The sequence below is a fragment of the Lepidochelys kempii genome, chromosome 1 (genome assembly GCF_965140265.1).
Source record: "Lepidochelys kempii isolate rLepKem1 chromosome 1, rLepKem1.hap2, whole genome shotgun sequence".
Taxonomy (NCBI): domain Eukaryota; kingdom Metazoa; phylum Chordata; order Testudines; family Cheloniidae; genus Lepidochelys; species Lepidochelys kempii.
In genome coordinates this window covers 184,693,218-184,716,696 of record NC_133256.1, presented here as the reverse complement: position 1 = coordinate 184,716,696, position 23,479 = coordinate 184,693,218, and the positions used below count along the sequence as shown (strand labels likewise).

The 23,479-nt window shown below is 49.8% G+C and overlaps 1 protein-coding gene across 5 annotated transcripts in view; it reads left to right on the top strand.

The window, feature by feature from the left end:
- Positions 1-23,479, top strand: part of IGSF3 (immunoglobulin superfamily member 3) — a 162,743-nt gene that overhangs the window by 121,437 nt on the left and 17,827 nt on the right. The window lies entirely within an intron of this gene.

Sequence of the window (23,479 nt, the reverse complement as noted above, 5' to 3'; positions counted from 1 at the left end):
CTGCCTGCTTCTACAGGCCTGTTGTGATAGACTCAGGGTATTGTGCTTCTTTCACTGAGCTGGGCTAGATCAGTGCAATTACACAGTCCAGGAAATCTTGTTCTGAGATCTAAAGCCACAAGAGGGTTGCACTCCCGTGCATGCACTCTCTCCCAGTTGGCATATGGGCAAGTCAAGTGAGCAGGTTAAGACATTAGATATCCCTCTCAGAGAAGAAGAAGTCCTGTAATGCAATGCAGTCTGAGCACTGGCCTGTCACTGCAGACCGGCATTCAAATCAGAGACAGGACGGACCCACTATGGCAATTGCTGTGTTGCCAATGATGGCAACACTCCCCTCATTTCCTCCCAGTTCTCAAGGCTCCCTTTGCTTTCCAGTGGCATGAGCACAGTGTCCAATGGTCAGGAAAGAACAATAAAACAAGACAACTCAAGGCCAGCTCCTTCCCCGAAGACAGCTTGCAGCACTCCTGACAACTTCAGAGCTCTGTCTGAACTTGAAATAAGTCCTGGATGTGCACATGGGGATTTCTCTTCACCTGTGCCCTTCCTGTGGGACTTTCCTCTTGTCACTGGCTCTCTCCTGCTATTGAAACGTGTGTTCTCTCTGTCCCAAAGGCAGGTCTATTAAGGTGCTCTCTCCCTGCTCCACTCCATTCTGAAGCCACCATCTTCTCCTTTATGCACTCACTTCCAGTGCCTCTACCCCTTTCCAGCTGGAAGGAGGTGCTGACTGATCCCCTCTGACAGTGCTGCCACGCTGGCCAGTAGGTGATCATTCAGGGCAGATTCATCCCTACAGAGCCCGGGCACAGTAGTTCTTTGTCGCACTTGAATCTCTCTGGCGTGAGTGGGAGAGAGGAGTCTTAAGGTTCCTTGTGAACCCCAGTGACCCTCCTGCAGTTCCATGGCACGCAGTGCAGGGCTGAGCTATTGGCCCAGCTAGACTTGCTGAGGAGATGTACTTCAGATGAGTGGAACCCTAACCCATTCCGATCCCTCTTCTTCCTGCGACTTTGAAGGTGAAAATTGTCAAGACCCAGCCAGGGGCAGAAGAGAGATGTGGATAGACTTCTGGGTGAGAGAGGAGATTCAGGACGGGGCAGGGCTGGTAGACACAGGGAGATTCCGCTCCATTCCCTTTGCTTTGTCAAACTGTACACCTTTCTGCCAAGTTTTTGGCAAAGGGAACTGTTAATTCAAAGTGCAACATTTCCGAGCAGCAGGTGTGACATGTCTATGGGATCAGACAAGGACAGCAGATGGTCTCTGTCAGTGCAGTACACAATGGGTGGCTGTGTTGCAGTCTGTACAGGCTTGGACATTTGAATATGACTCTTGGCAAGAAGGTTTCAGCAGTCTTGTGGTGGTATTGAATTGCCATAGTCCTCATGTGCATTAACACCCTTATCTTTCTGCTCTGCGGCTGAAGGATGAGGTCCTTTGGCAGAGGACCTTTGGCTTTGAGAATATCCAGCACTTGAATATCAAGAAGTGTTTTGTGCTACAGATCCGTACAAATCAGGGCTGTGGGTTGTAGCAAGCCTACTAGCAGTCCTGTCCCTAGTCACGCAAGTGCGTGTGCACACACAGCGGGAAAGATCCTCTGCTCTCCTCCTAGGAAGGGAAGTTCTGAGCCTGCACAGCAGCCAGGATAAGAGCTCCTTTATCCAAAGGGAAGAAATGGGGCCCACTGGGAATTTTGGCCTGCCCCAGGGCACATGCGTGCATTAATGCATCCTGTGGGGACATCCAGGCTAGCAACTCTGAACTGTAGGAAGGCTGGCAAAGGCCACAGGGTTAACCAGGAACTTGCTGTTTGAGAAGGGGATTGGTGTGCAGAGGTGGCCAACAGCTTCCCCTTCCTCTTATTTTCACTGCCTCTTCTTACCTGGTCCCAGCAAACATGAGCTCAAGTGACCTTTGCTCTCCTGAACGTCCCTCGCACCAGCTATGCTCAGGCTTCCTGACGCCCGCTGCTTTCATTTGACTATACCGGTATCTAGATGCCAGTGATAGACAACTCCTTGCTAGCAATCCATCTACAATTGACCACCTCCTTTCACCCCAGTGTCCCTGCATAATAAAATGGACTAGGAAGCACAATTGCTGTTTGTCCCCTGTGTACAAGGGTCATTGAAGTCAAAAACCATTAACGGTGTCCTTTGCCTTCTGAAAGCCACATGCCCCCTTTCCACCACTGGACTGGACTTGGAGACCGTAATACGTGTGGGCCATTAGCTTGTAATAAAAGTGCAGCAACATCTGCTTCTATGGATTGATTTTTACCATCGTCCTCTCTTGCCCTTCCCATTCCCTCTCCCACCTCCTGTACCCCTGGGAGGGGGCTGATACCGCAGCAGTCTCCAGGAGTCCCTTTCGCAAGCCTGGCCCTGGCAGGTTGATTGACCAGGGAGCTGTCGAGCAAACAAGACAGCCAGGCTCTTCATTAGCGCATTAATTAGCAGCCAGGGGCTCTCTGGAGGCTGCCTCATAAAGTTTAGTTTATTAGGGGCTATCAGGATGAACCCGTCAATGGGTAGGGGAGGCTGCTGAGCTGAACTAGTCCATTAATGTTACTTGGAGAGCCTGCTTCACAGTGATGAGCTGTGCTTTGTCTTGGTAAGGAATCCTGAGACAGGTACTGAGTAGTCCACCACTGCTACTGCACTAATAGTTTGCCTTCCTTTAGAGTGTCTCGCAGAGGCAATGTTTTCAGTGGGGGGAGGCACAATTTAAACATGAGGGGGGGGGGGGTCACGTAACTGCCCATGCATCACTTCGGAGGATGAGGCGGCTTGTGTGACCTTATACCCAGCAATTAAGAAACAGTAATTCGCTTGAGGACCAGTTTAATTCTCATTGTAGAACTTCATGTTAATAGCTCATCATGGGTCCTTTGAGCTGAAAAAACAAGGTGCTTATATTTTATCAATACTTATTAATGACTGTAAGCGTCTACAGCTTTCATGTAAAACATTGCAATAATAATTTCTCTTTAAATAGCCAGTTATTTTCAAATGTGAAATAGATTTTCCGCTTTAAATGCTGTAACTTTCCACAGTACAAGTCACACGCAAATATTTTTTGCTTAAAGGATTGATTTTAGCTGAAGAATTGAAAGTTCGTAACTTGAAGTGCATTTCTGTCACAAGGAGCAGCCATAGAACCAGGAGCACCAGGGCAGCGGCAAGCCAGCTCCAGGGGGCCCCTCTCCAGTCAGCACCAGGCTCCTTCGGGGAGAGGCAAGAGTGCATCAGGGGTGCAACTTTGAGCTGTGCCGCCCGCCCTGCCTGGGGAGTGCCCAGCTGTGCAGGGGTGGCCCGGCTTGGGGAGCAGGGCAGGGAGGGCTGCCGGGTGGGCAGCCAGCTAGCACCCCAGCTCCCACAGTGCGAAGAGCCAGGGGCCCAAGCAGGCCAGGCAGCTCCCACCAGCTTCTGATCCACCCGCTCCTGGCAGGAGGTAACAGTTTTCAAACTGTGGGGTGTGCTCCCCGTAAGATGGTGCTCCCCACAGTTTGAAAACTTCTGTGCTAAATGGAAGGTAGAAATCTGGGGGGAGAGGGGAGGCACATGAGCCCATGTCCCCCTGCCCCCTGCACTTTGCTTCCCATTAACATCGGGTCGCAACCCACTTTGGGGTCCCGAACCACAGTTTGAGAACTGCTGATATAAAGCCCTCTTACCATAACTGAGATCATGACTGGATACAATCTTAATTCTGCTGCTTTGATCTTAAACCAGATTTACTTTGGACACTTTTAACTCCTGTATTCTGAAAAGCTGCATGCAGCAATGCACATGCTTCCGTGGTGAAGGGGTTAAAGGATGCTTGAGAAGACCCCTCCTTCTGAATGCCAGGGCTCCACACAGCGGGATGGGGCTGATTAATGGTGACTGTAACTGTGATGCAGAATGGCCTTCTCTCTGCTGGATGCTCAGGGCCTTGCTCCTTTCCCTTAATTACTGGAGTAATAAAACCTCCTGTCCTGCCACCAAGCTGCAGCTTCTCTGTGACCTTCACACTTAACAATCAAAATAAAGTGACTGAGCCTCTGTGCAACCCATAATTGTGCTCTATCTCAGCCCATTCGTAAGAGAACAAAACAAGTGGCCTTGCATTCTCTGTCAACAGTACGAGAGCTTTTTCTTTTTTTCCATACCCCTCATCCTCAGTGGCAGAGACAGCCTCCAAGCCTGCAGATTTACTGAAGGGAGTTCTACCTCCCATGCAGCTCACACATGCAGCTTCCCTGCTCTGGCTCCCTCCTCCATCCATGGGTACTTCTCTTCTCCCTGACCGAGGACTCCCAATGCTCTTTCCCCACAGTAATGCATCAAATCCTGTTTTCTCCCACTCCTGCCCATCTCCCCTTTACTGGCATTTTCTCTCCCACTTACCTGTTGAGTCCTTTTTCCTCTTTGCCCTCTCTCTTCTGCAGATGCTGCTGGTAGGATATGCTATATTCCACAGACTTCACTTTGTGTTTAGAGATACAAGCCCAAATTCTGCCTCCAGATATCTGTGCAGAGCCAGTCAAGCATCTAAGGCACTGGCCTGGGACTCTGGAGACCTTGTTCTATTCCTGCCTCTGGCCTGCTGGATGATGTAGACAAACTTGACTTCTCCGTCTCAATCAATTTCCCCATCTGTAAAACAGGGATAATGACTTATCTCCTTTGCAGAATACTTCAAGATCTGATCATGAAAAAGCATTGTAAGAGCCAAGTATAATAAAGTTATTGATAACAATAATAGTGTGGGGGGCTTCCATGTTTTTACTGGGAGTCTGGAAAACACAATAGGAGTTTGAGAGCCAAAATTTTGTCCCTTAATGTCTGGGAAGCATCTGGGATATTTTGTGAGTTCTTGGTGCTAGAAGGTCCCTGTACTAGGTCACTTAAGTCCATGTCCTACCTGGCTTATTGCTAGCTCATCTGGTGCTTGTCTGGCTAAGACTTAAGGATTTCTGGGGCTTGGGTTCTACCTAGTGCAGTTAGGTAACCAAAAAAATCTACATCTGTAAGTTACACTTTCACAATAAAAAGATTGCACTATGGTACTTGTATGAGGTGAATTGAAAAATACTATTTCTTTTGTTTATCATTTTTACAGTGCAAATATTTGTAATCAAAAATAATAATTGAGCACTGTACACTTTGTATTCTATGTTGTAATAGAAATCAATATATTTGAAAATGTAGAAAAACATTCAAAAATATTTAATAAATTTCTGTTGGTATTCTATTGTTTAATAGTGCAATTAGTCATGATTAATTTTTTTAATCGCACTTTTTTGAGTTAATCACGGGACTTACCTGCGATTAATCGACAGCCCTAGTTCTATCCCTTAATCCAGAATTTGCTTCCTTTCTCAAATTGACTTTTTTTTTTGGCTGCTATTTAAACTGATTTTTTTCCTCTTTTAATTTAGAATCATTGTCTTTTCTTCTCATTGTTATTTAATGGGCAGTTTTTCTCCCGCCTGCCTACAGCATGTACATACAGAACCAGAATCGTAGCCCCCTGTAGCCTCCTTCATCACCGGCTGTGTATACTGAACTCCTCTCATCTCTTCTTGTGTTTCTTCCCTCCCTATGCTTTATCAACCTCATTTCTCCCCTGTCAGCACCCATATCACTTCTGAATTACTTGTCGCTGTCCATCTTCAAAGCTTTTGACAGACATTAATCCTTAGAGCTCCTCACCCTCTGTGAGGCAAAGTTCACATCCATTTTATAGATGGGGAAACTAAGCCATAGAGGTTGTGATTTGTCCAGATGCCATATATTAAGGCAGTAGCAGAACAGGGAATAGAATGTGTGAGTCCTAAGTCCCAAGCATTTGTTCTAAACATGAGGCTATAACAGAGGTTGACAAACTATGGCCCACGGGCCACATCTGGCCCGTGGGACCATCCTGCCTGGCCCTTGAGCTCTGGTCGGGGAGGCTAGTCCCCAGTCCCTCCCCAGCTGTCCCCCCTCCCCTGCAGCCTCAGCTGACTGCGCTGCCCGCGCTCTGGCCCGCTGCTCCTGCCAGGGAGCGTGGCGGCTTGGCTGCAAGCTCCTGCCACTCTGAGCAGCATGGTAAGGGGGCAGGGAGCAGGGTGGTTGGATAAAGGGCAGGGGCTTCCGGAGGGCAGTCAGGGGACAGGGAGCATGGGGGGTTGGACAGGGAGCATGGGGTCCGGGGGGGCGGTTAGGGGCAGGGCTGTGGGTAGGGGTCGGGGCAGTCAGGGAACAGGGGGTGTTGGATAGGGGGTGGGGTCCCGGGAGGGGGTGGTCCGGGGACAAGGAGCAGGGGGCGTTGGATAGGGGGTAGGGTCCCGGGAAGCGGCGGTCCGGGGACAAGGAGCAGGGGGGGTTGAATGCATCGGGGTTTTGAGGGGAGCAGTCAGGAGGCAGGAAGTGGGAGGCGGTGGATAGGGGGCGGGGGCCAGGCTGTTTGGGGAGGCACAGCCTTCCCTACCTGGCCCTCCATAGAGTTTAGCATTCCTAATGTGGCCCTCGGACCAAAAAGTTTGCCCACCGTGGGCTATAAGGTTTCCATTCATAAGCTGAAAAGGATAACACCGGCTGTTACCTAACAGTGCTGTGTAAAAGGAAAGAACTCTTTCCTTGTTTTAATATATGCTCCCCATATATATGCAACGCAGATTGTAGTTGCTTTTTTAATCACTGTGCCACATTGAATGTTCCCCTCTGTTACCCTCTCTTTTATTCTTCTGCACAGATGGTCAGTGTACTTTTCACCCTTTCCTTCAGGTTGGTGCTCAACATCCTGGCAGTGTGACACCAGTTTCCAGTCTGCTTGAATATTGATTTAACACATTGGTTCACAATGTTTTCTTCTGGGCTTATGTAGTTGGGAGTGTTGTAGGTGGCTTTACTCTTCACTCTTCACTCAGACAGCTACCTGCCATGCTAGGCTCAGAAATACCAATTGTTAGGAAAACTGTGTAAATAAAGTAAGGAATTCACTGTTTTTTCCCAGTAGCGTTTTAATACCTCTGTGCCGAGTAAACCAAATTAGTGCAATTTTCCTTTTAAAGCTATTCCAGGGCATTGGTTCATAATCAAGTGTAAAGGGCTGGTTTTTTGTTTTTTTTTCACTTTCTACTGAAGCATCTGGCATCAGTCAGAGGCTAGATACAGTATTAGACGAGCTGGATTTTTGCTCCGTTTGGTTGTGGCACCTGATCCAATGTTTTTTTAAAAAAGGTGTCATAGTTCAGGACAGCTGCACTTGTATTCCCCCTCTATAATCCAGCAAGGGCACCCACTCTCTGTCTTCTGGCTCCCTGGACCGTCACCTCTATTGGATGGAGACATGCATCTCTCTCCCTCTTGACCAGAGTATTTCCAGGTTGCAAAGCTCCCTGATTATATGGTGTGAATTCACCAGCAAAGTCAGACTAGCTAAGCAGGCCTGCTTTGCCTTTCTCCTTTTGTCACAGTTATAAATTACAGTGCAACACTTCCTATGCAAGCCTATTTATTCTTAAGGTATAAGCATTACAGAGAAAGCATATTAAAAACACTGAAAGAACCTGCATACATGCTAATCAGCTTACCAGAGATTCCCCCAAACAGTCTCCAACTGGGCTCTGGCAGGTGGGTCCTCCCCCACCCCCCTTCTCTTTTGTGGTCACAAGTACATATCCTCAGCTCAGAACTAGCACCCCCATGAACAGTTTAGTTCCTTTTTATACAGTTTGGGCATCTTTGATCTAGATGTAGAGTTCCCAGGAGCAGGTAATTAGTAGACAATGGGTGTCTCTTCCCGGGTCATAGCTTCAAAAGGCTGGGTTTGGAAGGAAATTAGCATTTCCCACTTCACGAGTATTGTCCCAAACAGCTCTTTGGAATTCCTAATAATAATTCCAGAGATTGCATTAGTCAGGCTTCTAGAGAAGTTACATACAATTGCATTTTTAGTTCAGTGGAATCAAAAACATTAACTCTTATTTATTAAAGTTTATCTTAATTCCATAGGTTATGTCCAGGATATTGTCAATCTGTCACAATAGGTACCTATTTAGGCTCCCAAATCCATGTTTAAGTGCATAAAAATGAATCTAGAAGCCTAATTCCAGGCACCCCATTTAAAAAATAATACAGCAGGAAAGCAGGGTACCTGATTCAATGGACCTTTTGTTTGTTCCTGTGTTCCCATGTGTCCCCTTTTAGGGTGACAATTTCCTGAAAAATATATTGTGGGGAGTTACATATTTGTAGTGTTTTGTTACATGTTCTAGACGCCTGACTAAATGATTTACCTACACAGCAAAATCAAGGAAACTGTCTAAGGATGGCAGTACTAGAAACCCTGCACACTTATTAGGTCTGGAGGGTGGAACCTCCTAGCCCCGGTTCACACTCAAAAATTAGATCCACCTAGCTACGTCGCTTAGGGGTGTGAAACATTTTGTACCCTGAGCACCATAGTTAGGTTGATCTAACCCCCAGTGTAAAAAGCACTAGGTTGATGGAAAAATTCTTCCATCAACCTAGCTACTGCCTCTTGAGGAGGTGGATTACCTACATCAACGGGGGGAAACCCTTCTGTGAATGTAGGAAGTGCCTACATTACAGTGAGTAGCTACAGCTGTGCTGCTGTAGCATCTGTGTAGCATAGATATAGCCCTAGATCTCTGCGCTCCTAAGCTATTCCTAAAATGGTAAATTGTTCTCTTAATTGTGGAGAGGAGAATTCTCTAACCGCCACCAAAATTCCAGCTTCTATTTGTCAATCCGTCTATAAGCCATGTAAAGCCACAATTGCGAAAGAAGCTTCTGAATCGCATATATATTGATGTGTGCAAATCAAATACCAGTGTATATAAATCAGGTAGCCAGTTGCCTGGTTTGTGTGTGTGCAATGCAGGCACCTTTTGGAGCCCCGACCATTAATGAACTAGCTCCAAAATTAAATAGGCAGGGGCATGTGTGTAACTTGCTCTTTGTGAAGAGTTTAATTAAATGTTTTTCCCTTTGCGCCAGTGCTATTCATTTGAAACCTTTTCGAAGGGGCATTGATTAAATTGCTCAATATGTGAGTTTTACCTGCTGTGTCCGCTGCTCGCTACAGATTCTCTATTCCAGCTTTTCTATCTCCATATTTTAATTTACAAGTGATCAGGGAGCAGTATATTGTGTTCTGATGGCAGATACAGCTTGTGCTGGGAATCCTCTTCCATGGCCTTTATATTATGTTTATTTCAGGTTTTGACATGACATGAAGGCTTCTGTTTTTAGCGGGTGAAGGTTAAGGTGAAGGTTTTATGTGCAGTTTTCAAACTATAATTGTCCTCAACATTTAACATTTTTGTAACTAGTTTCCGCCAGGAAAGCTTAGCATTTATCTAGTGAAGCTCTTGCTTTTCAAAACTGGCCTGGGCACACAGAGATCAGATAACTTCTCAGCCGGAGGGATTCGGGGAGAAGATATATCACTTTGCAGACCCTTTGCAGCAAAGATTTGGAAACATGGGAGTTTAAACTGTTCTTACCCAAACTGTCGTGGCACTAAATACAATGTTAATCAATTGACTTCTGGAAAATTACCAGTGCTGAGGTGGATGCTTATGCAGAGGTTTGGGTAGCTGGGGTTTTGCTGTGGATTTAGGTGAGCTTGGTACATGTGGACGTTAAGTATTTGGCTCATGCTGGCTGTATTGAGGAGACAGCAAGGTTTGTAGAGCGTAACATGCTGCTGGAGGCAGGCACTGTTGTATGCGTCTGTCAGTCATTAATTCTCTCTCAGGGAAGTGGGACGGATCACAGCTCCCGCCTGTCTGTCCTATCCTAGGGGTGTTTCCCATGGCCAGGGGAGTGCCACTGCTGAGCTGCCCTTGGGGCTTGCAGGTATTGTTGATGCTGCATATCCGGGAATATTGTTATGTTGTGGGGAGAAGCGCTGTGAACTTGAAGGTGAAAGAAATGTTAGAGGTAAAGTGAATGAGGGAGCTACTGGAGAGACAGCCAAGCCCAGCCATTCTGATCCAACCAGGGTTATAGAGAGGGACCTAGGATGGTACTAGGTGAAAATGGAGGACCAGTGCTATTCCATTGATGGGGGGGTATTCCTCCTTTGCAGCATAGTCTGGAGGGTGCCAGGCCCAATGCCTCTCAAGGAGAGGGAAGACTCAGGATGGAGAACAGTAGAGTTAGTAGAGCGTATCACTGAACTAACAGAGGGCTCTATCTGTTGGGGGGGAAGGAAGGGAGGAGCAGATCCATCTCTCTCTAGACAAGTGATCACATGAGTGACTCATCTGGATATCTAATTGTTTGTTTTGAAGACTGTGTATGCATCAGGGCAGCGGCAAAGGTACGTGTGCTGTTTCTTTAAATCAGTGACAAGCGAAGCAAGAAGGAATGTGAGGAAGGCTCTAGGCAGAAGATGTGCAGTGAGTTGGACACAGAACAGCTCTTTCTGTGATTCTTTACCACTGTCCCATGACACTTATTTGTTCCTCATATATCTGCCTTAGATGGGTGACAGGTCATCACATACTGGGACCTAGGCAATACTGGGCTTCTGCAAGAGCCTTGGATGTTACACTAAACAGCAGCTCTGGGTGCTTGGTGCGTCTTAGGATCAGGTTCTGAGTATCTGAGTTGTCTCTGCACCAACTAGGTGCATGAGGAACTAAACTGGAATTAAAACAAATCATTGTTCCCTTGTGATTAAGGTCATGGAACTATAAGGTGTTTATCTTAGTGAGATCAGTGTGTAGTGCAGCACACACCAAAACAACTCCTGTGCGGTAAGGAGAATGCTTCTGAAACTAGCATTGCTTGAAGTCTGACTGGCCAGTCAACTACCTTCAATGGCTCTTCTGTCTGTATCATATATGTGTTGGACGGCAGGATGGGCAGCAACTGAAAGATCCTCAGGAAAGAGGCCGTCTTACCTTTCCATGGAGCTGCTCTCCCCGGTAATTCAATCATATCGGCCTGTTTGCAGGCAATAATTCACTGTTATAGGAACACTGCAGCAAAGTGACAAGTTAATAACAGCAGTAATAATAGCAGGCAAAGCCTAATGCTATTTCCTCTTCTCATGCGCTCATCGCACCAGCCAGCCGCCCATGTTGGCTAATGCAATTTGCAGCATGGCTAATCCAGTTTCAGCAGGACTTGTGTTCTATTAAAAGAGAATAGCAGTAGCAGGAGCTGTGCTGCCATGTTCCTTGCATCTCCGGGGAGATGGCCCTCGTGTTGAAGTCTTTGTCTCTGCTTCATTGTGATTTGTATTTAATGTTTAAACCCTTGGAGAACCTTCTCCTGCTTCCTGGCCCATCCTTCGTCCTGTAAGTGCCCTAACCTGACCACCCCTTCTGCTGTCATTTCCTTTCTTTACTCATCTTCTTTATCTGTTCTTAATTGCCTTCTTCCCTGCCAGCTAATTCAGTGGACTTACATCCTCCTTACCCACCCATTTTCCTGCTGCCAGTCCTGAGTCAGGAACTGTCTAAGGTACTTATCTGGGCCCCACTACCATAGTGCTTGAGTGCCTCATAAGGTAGGGATGGCCTGTTGTTCCCATTTTACATACAGGCAACTGAGGTACAGAGACACGTGAGTGACTTGGCCCAAGCTTGTGCCCAAGCAGGGAACTGATCCCAGGGCTCTTGAGTCCCAGGCTAGTGCCCACTGAACTGTCCTTCCTCTCTGGAGGAACTGACAGGGAGGAGGTGGATTCCAGTGGGAGTGCCTGTCTACAGTATTGGGGGCTGCCTGGCACTAGTGAGGGGGGTAACAGGGCTTCCTTCCGGCAAGAGGCTCAGCCCGCTCTGCAGGGTTCACCTTGGATGACACACAGCACTTGAGCAACTGCTCAGGACGGTGCTGCAGTTCTGGGAGTCCACTGATACAGGAACTGATACATTGATCTTGCATGACAGTCTTCTTGTGGAACTGGCTCAGATTGTCCTGTCCCTCAGCCAGGGAATCTTATCAGGAGGCAAGTCACAGCCCCGACTTCCTTCCCACCCTTTCCAGCAGTCCACAGACTGTAAATCACCCTTTACAATCCACTAGCCTAACACTCTGAGGAGACAGGCAGCTCCTAAAACAATCCTATTTGTAAGAATTAAATCTTGACCCTGTGGGGCATCAACTATGAGCTCATGCAATCACACTCCCATTGGTGGATCAACCTTTTATCAGCATATTGTGCACAAGCCCTCTTTGGTTTTGGTTTTGTTTCCCCTTCTACCCTTTCCCTCTCTCACATCAGAACAGCCACATTCTATCAGAGGCTTTTAAAACTAGGGCACTCTCTGGGAAACTCAGTAATATTTTGTAAGCTCTCTCCGGAAGAGGCTGTTTCTGCAGAAGCTCTCCTCAAGGATGACAATCTTCAAAGTGGGACCAGGCAGCCCTTGACTCCTCTCCTCTCCCTGTGCAGATGAGCAGATTCCCTGGGCTGCCCTTGGCAGTACTTTGCACTTCCTGAAAATTCACACAAATGCGCAGCGTTGCATTTCTTAGCTGATGTCCCATCCCCCCTCTTTAAAAGAGAACGCTCTGCCGGGAGCGTTTTCAGCCACGTTAATTAGCTTCGTTCCTAGAATTTTTTTATAGAAGAGCAAAGCCTCCTGTCTGCCCTCAGTGGGACTCTGGTGTTGATTTTTCTTGGGAGCTCTACAAGAGGAGGGCCTTAAACAGCCTTAAAAAGAACAGCGCTGACAGTTCACCTTTATGGAACATTTTTATCTACCGATTTCAAAGTGCTTTACAAAGGTAGGTAACTTTTTATTTCTGCAGATAAGGAAACTGAGGCACAGAAATTAACTGATTGAACCAACACAGCAAGTCGGTGGGAGGCGGGAAAGCTGCCAATTGAGTCCTCTTTCCAGCCTCCCCTGCTACAATTACTAGACTCATTGCCTCCTGAAACATATGTTCCCTATGTATATTTGTGTTTATATCCATTACATAGTGGCTTCAGCTGAAAAGGGAATGATTTCCAGTTTCTGTGGTGTGTACATGCTGTACGTCTGCAGCCATGTCTTCTTGTGTCTGATCCTGAGGATCAGGCCTGGTCATGCAGCTCTGAGATGGGAGACCTTCAAGGAAAGCACAGGGTGCTGCAGGAAGTTATGCTGGTGACTCGGTAGATGATGCTCTTTCTTGTGAGTTGATGCTGAAGCAATGCCCCAGCATGGAAGTAATATAAGGGCACCATGCGGCTGGAGGCGTGTCTCTTGCATGACCTCTTGTGGTTATCAAAATTCCTCTACCATATTCTTCCCAAGAAGAGGGATGTTAAACCCTGGTGCCCTGTCCAAATTCCAGGTTGGGTAATTACCCATTTAACTTCCCTAAATTCCCTCTGCAGCTTCAGTTGGATAAAGTTATAAAAGTTACTCCAGTGTGGGTGTGTAGTGCTGCTTTGTGCTTTTAAATAGCTATTGTGTTCCACCCCAGAGCTAAGTGGCTTGTGTTTGACAGAACACAGCTACGAAAAGTCAATTAAACCCGCATTTCACACACACTACACTGTTGTGCTTGGTCATTGGTGATTAGGAAGCCATACTAGCAGAACCAGATTTAACAATGATTGATTTAAACTGGTTTCATTGCCAGTGTAAATGATGTGTTAGTGTTGTATCAACAGCCAGTAATAGTGCATGAAGCTACCATCCTCTTTATTTTCTTCCTCCCTCCAGGGAATCCAAGAAACACAGTGGAGACTGGATTATGGTTTGCAGTTTATCTCTACACTATCTCACCAAAACACACACCTGTTTCCCAGGGTTCCCCGAGCAGATGTTTCTGAGACCTATTAAGAGAGCTTTGGTCTCTTGACAGCTTAGCAGAGAATGCTATGTAGCTGTGTGTCTTCACATCATTGCTCCCGCTATCCATGGTGTTTTGCAGTTCAGTACAGCAGCCACTCCACCACCACCTCTCCCCACATCAGAATAGCCCCGGGTAGGCTGCATTATAGAACCTAGAATTGTAGAGCCAAATTACAGAGAGAAAATTGTAGAGTCAAACCCTTTGCTGTCTTTCTGTTCAGGCCAATCTCACATTGAAGGGGTGGGGTGTTCTGACTGAGTAAGGTTTGATTTTGAGGTTTGGCCAATGGAGGATACAGTGCCTGGGACCCGTGTTCTCTTGCCTTAACCACATGAACACTATCTCAGTCCAGTACAACTACCATATCTCACAAACGCATCTAAAGATGAACTATAAAGCCACAAAAGAAATAGCAAAACCCAGATCTGTATTGAAACAATCTACCTGCCCCTGTCTGGCTGAGCCAGGACCCCAGAGTACTCTGTGCCACCACTTCTCTGTCATCCCTATCAGCTATTGCAGAATTAAAACGTTAGAAAAAGTATTTTAAGCCCTTCTGGGTGCAAAAAGGGCTTTGTGAACGTTGCCTTATGCATTGCTGTGGTGGTGGCTGACAGGAGTGGAGGTGATCGGAGCAATTTCTTCTTCGAGTGATTGCTCATGTGTATTCCACAATAGGTGTGCGTGCTCGCCACTTGAACCGGTGTGAGAAGTTTTTCCCCTAGCAGTACCCATAGGGGGGAGTGCCCCAACAACCCCTGGAGTGGCGCCTGCCTGGCACAGTATAAGGGGAGCTGCGCGCTCCCCCCACCCTCAGTTCCTTCTTGCAGCCAGTGAAGGTGCGTCGGAACTGCTCTGCTCCAGCTTTGCCGTAGCTCATCCCCAGAACTGTTTGTTCGTTCAGCGTTAGTACCTCTAGTTAGTTAGCTGTTTAGTTAGTCAGTGAGCCCGGGCCAGGGCATGCCCCGGGGTTTAAGTCATGTGGCTCTTGTAGGCATTCTATGCCAACAAGTGACCCGCACGCAGACTGTTTGTGCTGCTCAGGAGAAACCCATATCAGCGAAAGGTGCAAGATTTACAAGTTGTTTAAGCCTCGGACCAAAACAGAAAGGGACGTTAGGCTCCGGGCCATCCTGATGGAGTCGGTGCTGACGGTGACCCCGGCACGCTGCTCCGAACTGGTACCTGGCACCACTGTTGGTACGCGGCGACCCTCCGGTGCCATTGACCAGTCGGCACCGCTCCCTGTCCACGGGGCACACCAAGAGGGCCAGGAAGACTCCCTATTTGCAGCGGCACCGAGGGAAGTCTAGGACGGAGGCTAGGCCCATGTCGGGCAGTCTTCGATCCCCACCGGGCCCCAGGCCTCCGACTCACATTGAATGGAGTAGCCCAGCCCCTTCGGAACAGGTCTCTCCATCCACGCCTGAAGCCCTCCAGGGGGCCCGGGATGTTATGTCTATGCAGTTCTCGGAGCACTGCTGATATCGGCCCTGCACTCCAGAAGCAAGCCACCCCTGCAATCTCCGCAGTCGCCTCTGGCCCGGTACCGATCTTGGTCGAGAGAACATTCCCAACGCCTATCACCGCCCAGCGATTGCTCGGGGCAGAGTCCAGGTGGATCGCCCTCGACCCCAACCAGACTGTCTGGCTGGGTTCCGGCCGGCCGGGACTCACGGCACCGCTCATCTTCAAGGAGTGAATATCTGCAGGACCGAGGCTGGCATTGCCATCGGTCCTTGTCTCAAAGAGGGTACTGCAGTTGATCACAGCATGGTTGTCCACGCTGTTCCTGCTCGGACTCCCGCTTCAAGTCTCCGCCAAGATATCTCAGCCCAGGGCGACCATCGCCGGCGTTTCGCCATCACGGGTCCGCCTGTCGAGGCCGTTTGCAGAGCAGCTGTTACCACCGGTACCGGTCCTCCACATCAAGATCACGGTCCCGTGGCCGTCGTAGATCCCGGCACTGCCGCTTCTCCTGGTCCAGAGACGGCAGTAGATCTTATGCCAGCCTGGTCTCCATTCTTAGCCGTCCTTCGGTGGGCCAGGCCAGCCAACCCAAACAGCCGGCCCCACCGGTGCCACATCAGATGCAGTGGCACCAAGCGTTGTGGCTGGCCCAATGGTACCAGTGGGCACCGTGGCCTCTGGTGCAGCCCCTGGTGGGAGCTCGCTCGGTGGCTGGAGCTTCAGAGGCACCATTGGCCTCCCTCTCCAGACCCCCAAGAAAGGAGGCTATGGGACGTGCGTTCTCGGCACCATGCCCGAATCCAACCAGGTGGTGGAACCTCCTGTGCTGGCCGACACCCAGAGCACCGCACTGGCCTCTTCACCCTGCCCGGAGGAGGCGATTGCAGCCCCACCCACCTCCGTCCCGCAGGAGGACTTCAGGACCCACCAAGAACTCTTAAACAGGGTGGCAGCAAGCCTCCACCTCCAGGCAGCGGAGATGGAGGACCCTCAGACTTCCTGTTTAACGTGTTGTCCCCATCGGCACCGGGTAGGGTGGCCTTGCCTCTCCATGAAGGGGTGGCTAAGATTTCAAATGCCCTGTGGCAAACTCCGGGCTTGTTGGCCCCATCTCTAAAAAGGCCGAACGCAAGTACTTTGTACCCGCTAAGGGGCATGAGTACCTGTATACCCACCCGGCGCCCAACTCCCTGGTGGTCGAGTCGGTCAACCACAGGGAACGGCAGGGTCAGCCGCCCCAACCCCAAAGAAAAAAAGACTCTCGGAGACTGGACTCTTTCGGAAGGAAAGTCTATTCATCTTCGAGTTTCCAGTTACGAGTGGCAAACCATCAGGCTCTCCTCGGCCGGTACGAGTTCAATCTGTGAGGTCCCTGCCCAAGTTTGAGGACTCCCTCCAGGAGCGCAATAGGAAGGAGTTCAAGGTGCTAGTGGAGGAAGGGGCAAAGGCTGCTAGGGCATCCCTGCAGGCAGCCTCGGATGCTGCCGACACAGCCGCACGATCAATGGCCTCTGTGGTGTCCATGAGACGGGTATCACAGCTCCTGCTCTCTGGGCTGTCCAGCGAGGCGCAGTCTTCCATGCAGGATCTCCCGTTTGACGGGAAAGCTCTGTTTGCGGAGGAAACAGATCCAAGGCTGCATGGCATGAAAGACTCCTGCACAACCCTCCAGACTCTGGGCCTCTATGTCCCAGCTCCGGCAAAACCTAAGTTCAAGCAGACTCCCGCCCAGGCCACCCATAAGAAGCAGCGGGACTATAAGAGACGCCCTCATAGGCAGTCTCGGCCTGCCCCCCAGCCTGGGTCCTTGAAGGGCAAGCAGGCGGGGAAAAGGTGTTTTTGACAGGCTGCTCGGGGGTACCCCACCAGTCCTCATCAGGGATCCACCCCCAATAAAGCTTCCCTTCTCCAACCGGTTGGTTGCTTTCCTCCCGGAATGGTCGCAGCTAACCTCAGACCAATGGGTCCTCAACACCATCTCCCAGGGTTACACCCTCCAGTTTACTTCCTCCCCGCCGAATCCTGCCCACCCCCCGTCCCTATTGGGGGACACCTCACACGAGGCTCTGCTCGAGCAGGAGGTGGGGCAGCTCCTAGGACTAGGAGCAGTAGAGGCTGTGCCCGAGGAGTTCATGGGCAAGGGGTATTACTCCTGTTATTTCCTTATCCCGAAGGCCAAAGGGGGGCTCAGGCCCATCCTGGACCTCCGAGGTCTGAATCAGTACATGGTGAAGCTCAAGTTCCGAATGGTCTCCCTGGCCTCCATCATCCCCTCCCTGGATCCTGGGGACTGGTACGCTGCCCTTGATCTACAGGGCGTGTACTTCCACATCCACATATTCGAGGAGCGCAGGCGCTTCTTCCATTTTGTGGTGGGTCAGAATCATTACCAATTAACGGTCCTCCCATCTGGTCTGTCCACTGCCCCCAGGGTGTTTACAAAATGCATGTCTGTGGTAGCAGCCTACCTCAGACAGCTTGGGGGTCCAGATATTTCCCTATCTGGAAGATTGGCTTGTCAAGGGCACCTCCCAGTCGCAGGTGAGGGATCACATGGCATTCCTCCTGTCCACCTGCACCACCTTGGGCTGTTGGTAAACAACAACCAAGTCCACGTTAGTCCCGGTCCAATGCGTAGAGTTTATCAGGGCGCTCCTGGACGCAGTGTCGGCCAGGGCCTGTCTCCCACCAGACAGATTTGAGTCCCTGAAAGGTCTCATCGACTCAGTCACAAGGTTCCCGGTAACAACAGCCAGGTTTTGCCTACTACTCCTGGGTCACATGTCGGCGTGCATGTAAGTGGTCCGTCAGGATGAGGCCCCTCCAGCTCTGGTTGGCCTTGAAGTTCTCCCAGGCCATGGACAGGATGGACAAAGTCCTCACCATGCCGAACTCGGTGATCACCTCTCTGCTGTGGTGGTCTGCCCCAAACAACATGCTCCAAGGGGTCCCGTTCAGGGACAGGGCCCTGTCGTTGGAGCTGGCGTCCGATACGTCGGACTTGGGTTAGGGGGCCTATGTGAGGAACTTTCAGACCCAAGGCCTGTGGTCGGCTCAAGACCTGACCTTACATATAAATGTCAAGGAGCTCAGGGCAGTGCAGCTGGCGTGTATGGCTTTCTGCTCGCACCTGGAGGGCAAGGTAGTCAGGGTCCTCACGGACAACACGGCCTCAATGTTCTATATCAACAGGCAAGACGGGGCCCGATCCTCTGCCGCGAAGCCCTCAGGCGGTGGGACTTCTGTATAACCCACAACATCCACCTGAAGGCCTTCCACTTACTGGGCGCCCGGAACGAGAGGGCAGATCGCTTGAGCAGGGACTTTTCCTCGCAACACAAGTGGTCCCTCCACCCGGAAGTGGCCCACCAGCTCTTCTGAAGGTGGGGTACTCCCCAGGTGGACCTGTTTGCAACTCAGCAGAACCGGCGATGCCCCCAGTTCTGCTCTGGAGGGGGGCATGGGGAGGGGTGCTATCTCCAATGCCTTTGTCCTGTCCTGGCCAGGCCGGCTTCTCTACACCTTTCCCCCATTCCCTCTAGTTGGCAGGGTCCTGGAGAAGATAAAAGACGGACAAGGCCCAAGTCCTCCTGTTTGCCCCAACGTGGCCCAGGCAACATTGGTACGGGAGCCTCACGGGCCTGGCAGTAGCTCCGCTGTGGCCATTGCCGCTCAGCCCGGACCTGCTCTCTCAGGACCAGGGCTGCCTCCTTCACCCCAACCTGGCGGCTCTTCACCTCACGGCGTGGCTGCTCAGTAGTTAGGTCAAGAGGAAAGGACGTGCTCAGAGCAGGTTCAGCGCATCCTCCTCGAAAGTAGATGGCCCTCCACTCGCCACGCTTATTTGGTGAAGTGGTCCTGGTTTTCTAGGTGGGCGGCGGACCAGGGTGTCTCCCCGGTGACCGCCCCGATCCAGCTTATCCTTGATTACCTCCTCCACCTGAGGGCCCAGGCCTGGCGCCTTCGTCAGTCAAGGTGCACCTGGCAGCCATATCGGCCTTCCATCCACTGATGCAAGGGCACACGGTATTTTCCCATGCTATGACTGGCCGGTTCCTTAAGGGTTTGGACCGTCTTTTTCCATATTCTAGACCCCAAGTCCCGCAGTGGGACCTAAACCTGGTGTTGGCTCATCTCACGGGGCCCCCGTTTGAACCACTGGTGGATGGTGGCCTTTCTGGTTGCAATCATGGCGAGTCTCGGCGCTCAGGACCTCCAAGTCACCATACATGGTCTTTCATAAAGACAAGGTCCAGCTCTGCCCACACCCTGTGTTCCTCCCAAAGGTGGTCTCCTCCTACCACATGGGTCAGGGCATTTTTCTACAGGTCCTCTGCCCCAAGCTTCATGCGTCCAGTGATGGGCGCCATCTCCACATGCTCGATGTGCTGTGGGCTCTGGCTTTCTACCTCGAGCGGACCAAGCCGTTCAGAAAGTCCTTGCAACTGTTTGTCGCCTCAGCAGAGCGCACGAGGGGCCAGCCGATTTCCACTCAGCGGCTTTCCAATCGGATCACTTCATGCATCTGTTCCTGTTATGGGCTGCCGGGTGTCCCCCTGCCACCCATTGTGAGGGCACACTAGACTCGGGCACAGGCCTCGTCGGCTGCCTTCATGGCCCACGTCCCCATCCAGGACATTTGTAGGGCCACCACGTGGTCTTCGGTTCACACGTTCACCTCGCACTATGCGATCATCCCCCAAACCAGGGATGAGGCCGGGTTCGGCAGAGCTGTCCTCCGCCCTGGGAATTTGTGAACTCCTACCCACCTTCAACAAATATAGCTTGGAATCACCTATTGTGGAATACACATGAGCAATCACTCGAAGAAGAAAAGACATTTACCTTTTCCGTAACTGGTGTTCTTCAAGATGTGTTGCTCATGTCTGTTCCACATCCCGCCCTCCTTCCCCTCTGTCGGAGTTGGTCTGGCAAGAAGGAACTGAGGGTGGGGGGAGCACGCAGCTCCCCTTATACCGTGCCAGGCAGGCACCACCCTAGGGTTTGGGGGGGGGGGGCGTTCCTCCCCCCCCCCACGGGTACTGCTAGGGGAAAATCTTCCGGCACCGGTGCATGTGGCAAAAACGCACACCTATTGTGGAATAGACATGAGCCACACATCTCGAAGAAAACCAGTTACGGAAAATTTAACTATCTTCTCACCTGGTAACTTAAGTGTAATAAACCCCCACAATACTTTCTGCTTTCTATCCAGCATGTAGGGTGGAGGATTTATCATCCTGTGTCAGGGATAGCACCAGACTCCTCCTTAGCTCTCTGCCTGATGCCAGAACTACTTGTCTGGCCCTTCAGACACACATCTCAAAACATACCCTCCAGGCTTCAGTGTGTACGGCTTCTCATTATGGGAGGGCAGTAAGAAACAGATCAGAGGCTTTGAAAACTAGGGCAATGGCTGGGAAACACTCCCAGGTGTTGGAGGAAGCAGGAACAGCCACACTCTGGGCTGCCCTGGTGCTCTGTAACATCAGGGTGTACGTGTGTGTGTTGAGAATGGCTACGTATTTTGGTCTGGGAGTGCACTTTTGCCCCATCAGTGGAATAAATCGTATCCATGTGAGATATGGGTCTGTTGCCCAGAAGCACCAGGCTTAAAAAATCCCTTCTCTCTCCTTCCAGCTCACTTCCCCTTGAAATGCTATAATGTGGGAAGAAAATTAGGAGGGATTCTTAAAGATCTCTTTCTGATTTTTCATGTTTCTAAATATAGGTACAATATATACCCAGGGCATATGTATATAGATACAGTATGCCCCCACAACAAACAGCATGTGTGTATACTGTATTTTAATAGATATAAGCAAGCAACTTAACATATACAGTTGCTATAGCAACTGAGGTTTCCTTAGCAACAGTTGCAGAAAATAATCCCGTACCAATTAAAAATAAACTGTTGGAAAGGGGGTTGAAGGGGGAGAAATAGAGCTTCTGAGATTGGCTTCCTTTTCTCTTGGTTTTTATCCCAGGCACTGGAGGACTGGTTCCGATTTGAAATAACCTTTTCCCACCTAGAATGAGACAAGGAGGTGAAGTGGGTCTCTGTGCAACCTGCTTGGAGGATTGAGCTAGGAGGAACATAGCAGCATGAGCCTAAACCTCTCCATTGAGTCAGTCCCCAGAGAGGAAAGCTGGGGGCTATTCCCCCACCCCACCCCCCGCTCCAATGTGCCATCCCCTAATGCAGTTATCTAGTCTTTATTAGCACACTGATTAAAGCCAAAGGCAATACAGGCTCCAGGGGAACTTTTCTGTGCTACCAGGATACGTATCTTCAAATGTTGTCTTAGAGCAGAAAAGTGTCATTGTCGTCGGAGCCTCTTCCTTCCATTTGATGCTGTTTGTATGTACCCTTCTCTCCCCCAGGCTCCTCCCCACACACATTCAGCTTGGCTGACAGGGCGATTGAGACTACAGAATTCAGTGGTAGCTTGGTGAAGTAAAAAGTAATGCAAAATGGAGACTCATTGCCCCAGTGAGAAGAGACCCCATTGCATCCTAATCGATAGAACTTGTGGGACAGATCCTCAGCTCGTGTAAATCTGCAGCCCGCCTTTTATCTGAATGAAGCTGTGCTGACTTGCAATCCATGTATTTCTGTGATGCCTCTTGTCCCCAGAATGCTTTGTAAACTTCAATAATAGATTTAAAACCTGTGTACAGAATCCCTTCTCCCAGCACAAAAATGCCTCCACTTCTGGAGTGAAACACAGCAGTGGTATTACCATGTACAGCGACACTACACAGCCATTCAGGAGAAGACCTGCAGATCATCATTCAGCAACAAAAACTGCAGATGAAATTTAGGTAGAGATTGTAATTACCTGATTTGGACCTTGGTACCAGGGTTAGTTAAAACCCTGACTCTCGTGGCCATTAAAGAACCAGTGGCACTTTTCACAAGCATCAGGAGCAGCATTTATAAATCTGATCTGAAAGATGGCACTTCCAGTAGCAAAGAGAACTGAATGCTGGGGAACCAGTTCAGTGCTGACTTTGAGGGAAAGATGTCATCTGCCAGAAGCACCAACACTCACTCCCTGCATCACCTGGAGGTCTCCTATATGAGTATTTATGGGTCTGACCCTGTTCAGCTTATGTGGTGTGATGAGATCCAGTAGTGCTCTCAGTGCTGAAACTTGGGATAAATCCCTTCTAACTATGTGATCTGGTTTCCCACATCCCCTTCCTCTTCCTGGCCTAACCAATACTTAGGTATGCCAATCCATTTCCTGTGCCAGCAGTTCTTGGGGGGGAACTATGCCCCACTTTCCTAGACGGGGGACGAAGGGAGATGGACTGAGTCAGAGTTGTCTGGGCCTCGCTTTGTGTCTACTCAGACCTTGCTCCTCACTTCAAATCTTCATTCAGTGGGATCTAGGGCATACCAAATCCCAGATAGCCCCAAAAGTGCAGGAAAGGCACCGGTACCTTCATACAGATGTAAATACACTGAACTATTTTGTTTGTGTTGAAGTAGTTCCTAGGGGCACCAGTCAGGGATTAAGGCCCATTGTATTAGGCATAGCCCATGCACATACAATAAAAAGACTGTCACTCCATGATTCTTGTTTCAGCATAGGGAGGGCACCAGGGTTTTAAACCCATTGTCACCCTGTTCAGAGCGGGTCTGAACGCAGTGGCTAAAATACCAGTGGGTGCTGTGCCTTGCATACACTAGTGCAGCCACCTTTGCTACCACTCGGGGAGCTGAACTGATGGAGGTAATGGTGGGAAGTTGAGAGAGTCACTGTCTCTGTGATTTGCCCAAGGTCAGACAGCAAGCATGTGGCAGAACTTGGCACAGAATTCCTGACTTCCCGCCATGGGCTCTGACTGCAAACCAGACTATGCTTCCCTCCTCTTCCATTCCAGTCAAGTGTCTGTTTCTCACGTTGCTCATGTTTTAATGTCCATATTGATCTGATCCCCAATAGCCTTTAAAAAGCTTTCAGTTCAGTGAGATGATCAGGGTGTGGCAGGGTACACGCTCTATCTGCAGGTGGCTTTCTGTGGCGCTGGGTCAGCAGCACAGAGATTTGTGCAGGAAGCTTTGGAAAAACAAGGGTTCATTTAACAAGTGCAGCCCTAGGGACGGAGGAATCTGAAGTCCCTGGAGAACGGATGATATGTGTGAATCTCCTGCTAGACTGGATGCCTTCATCCAGGATCCTTCT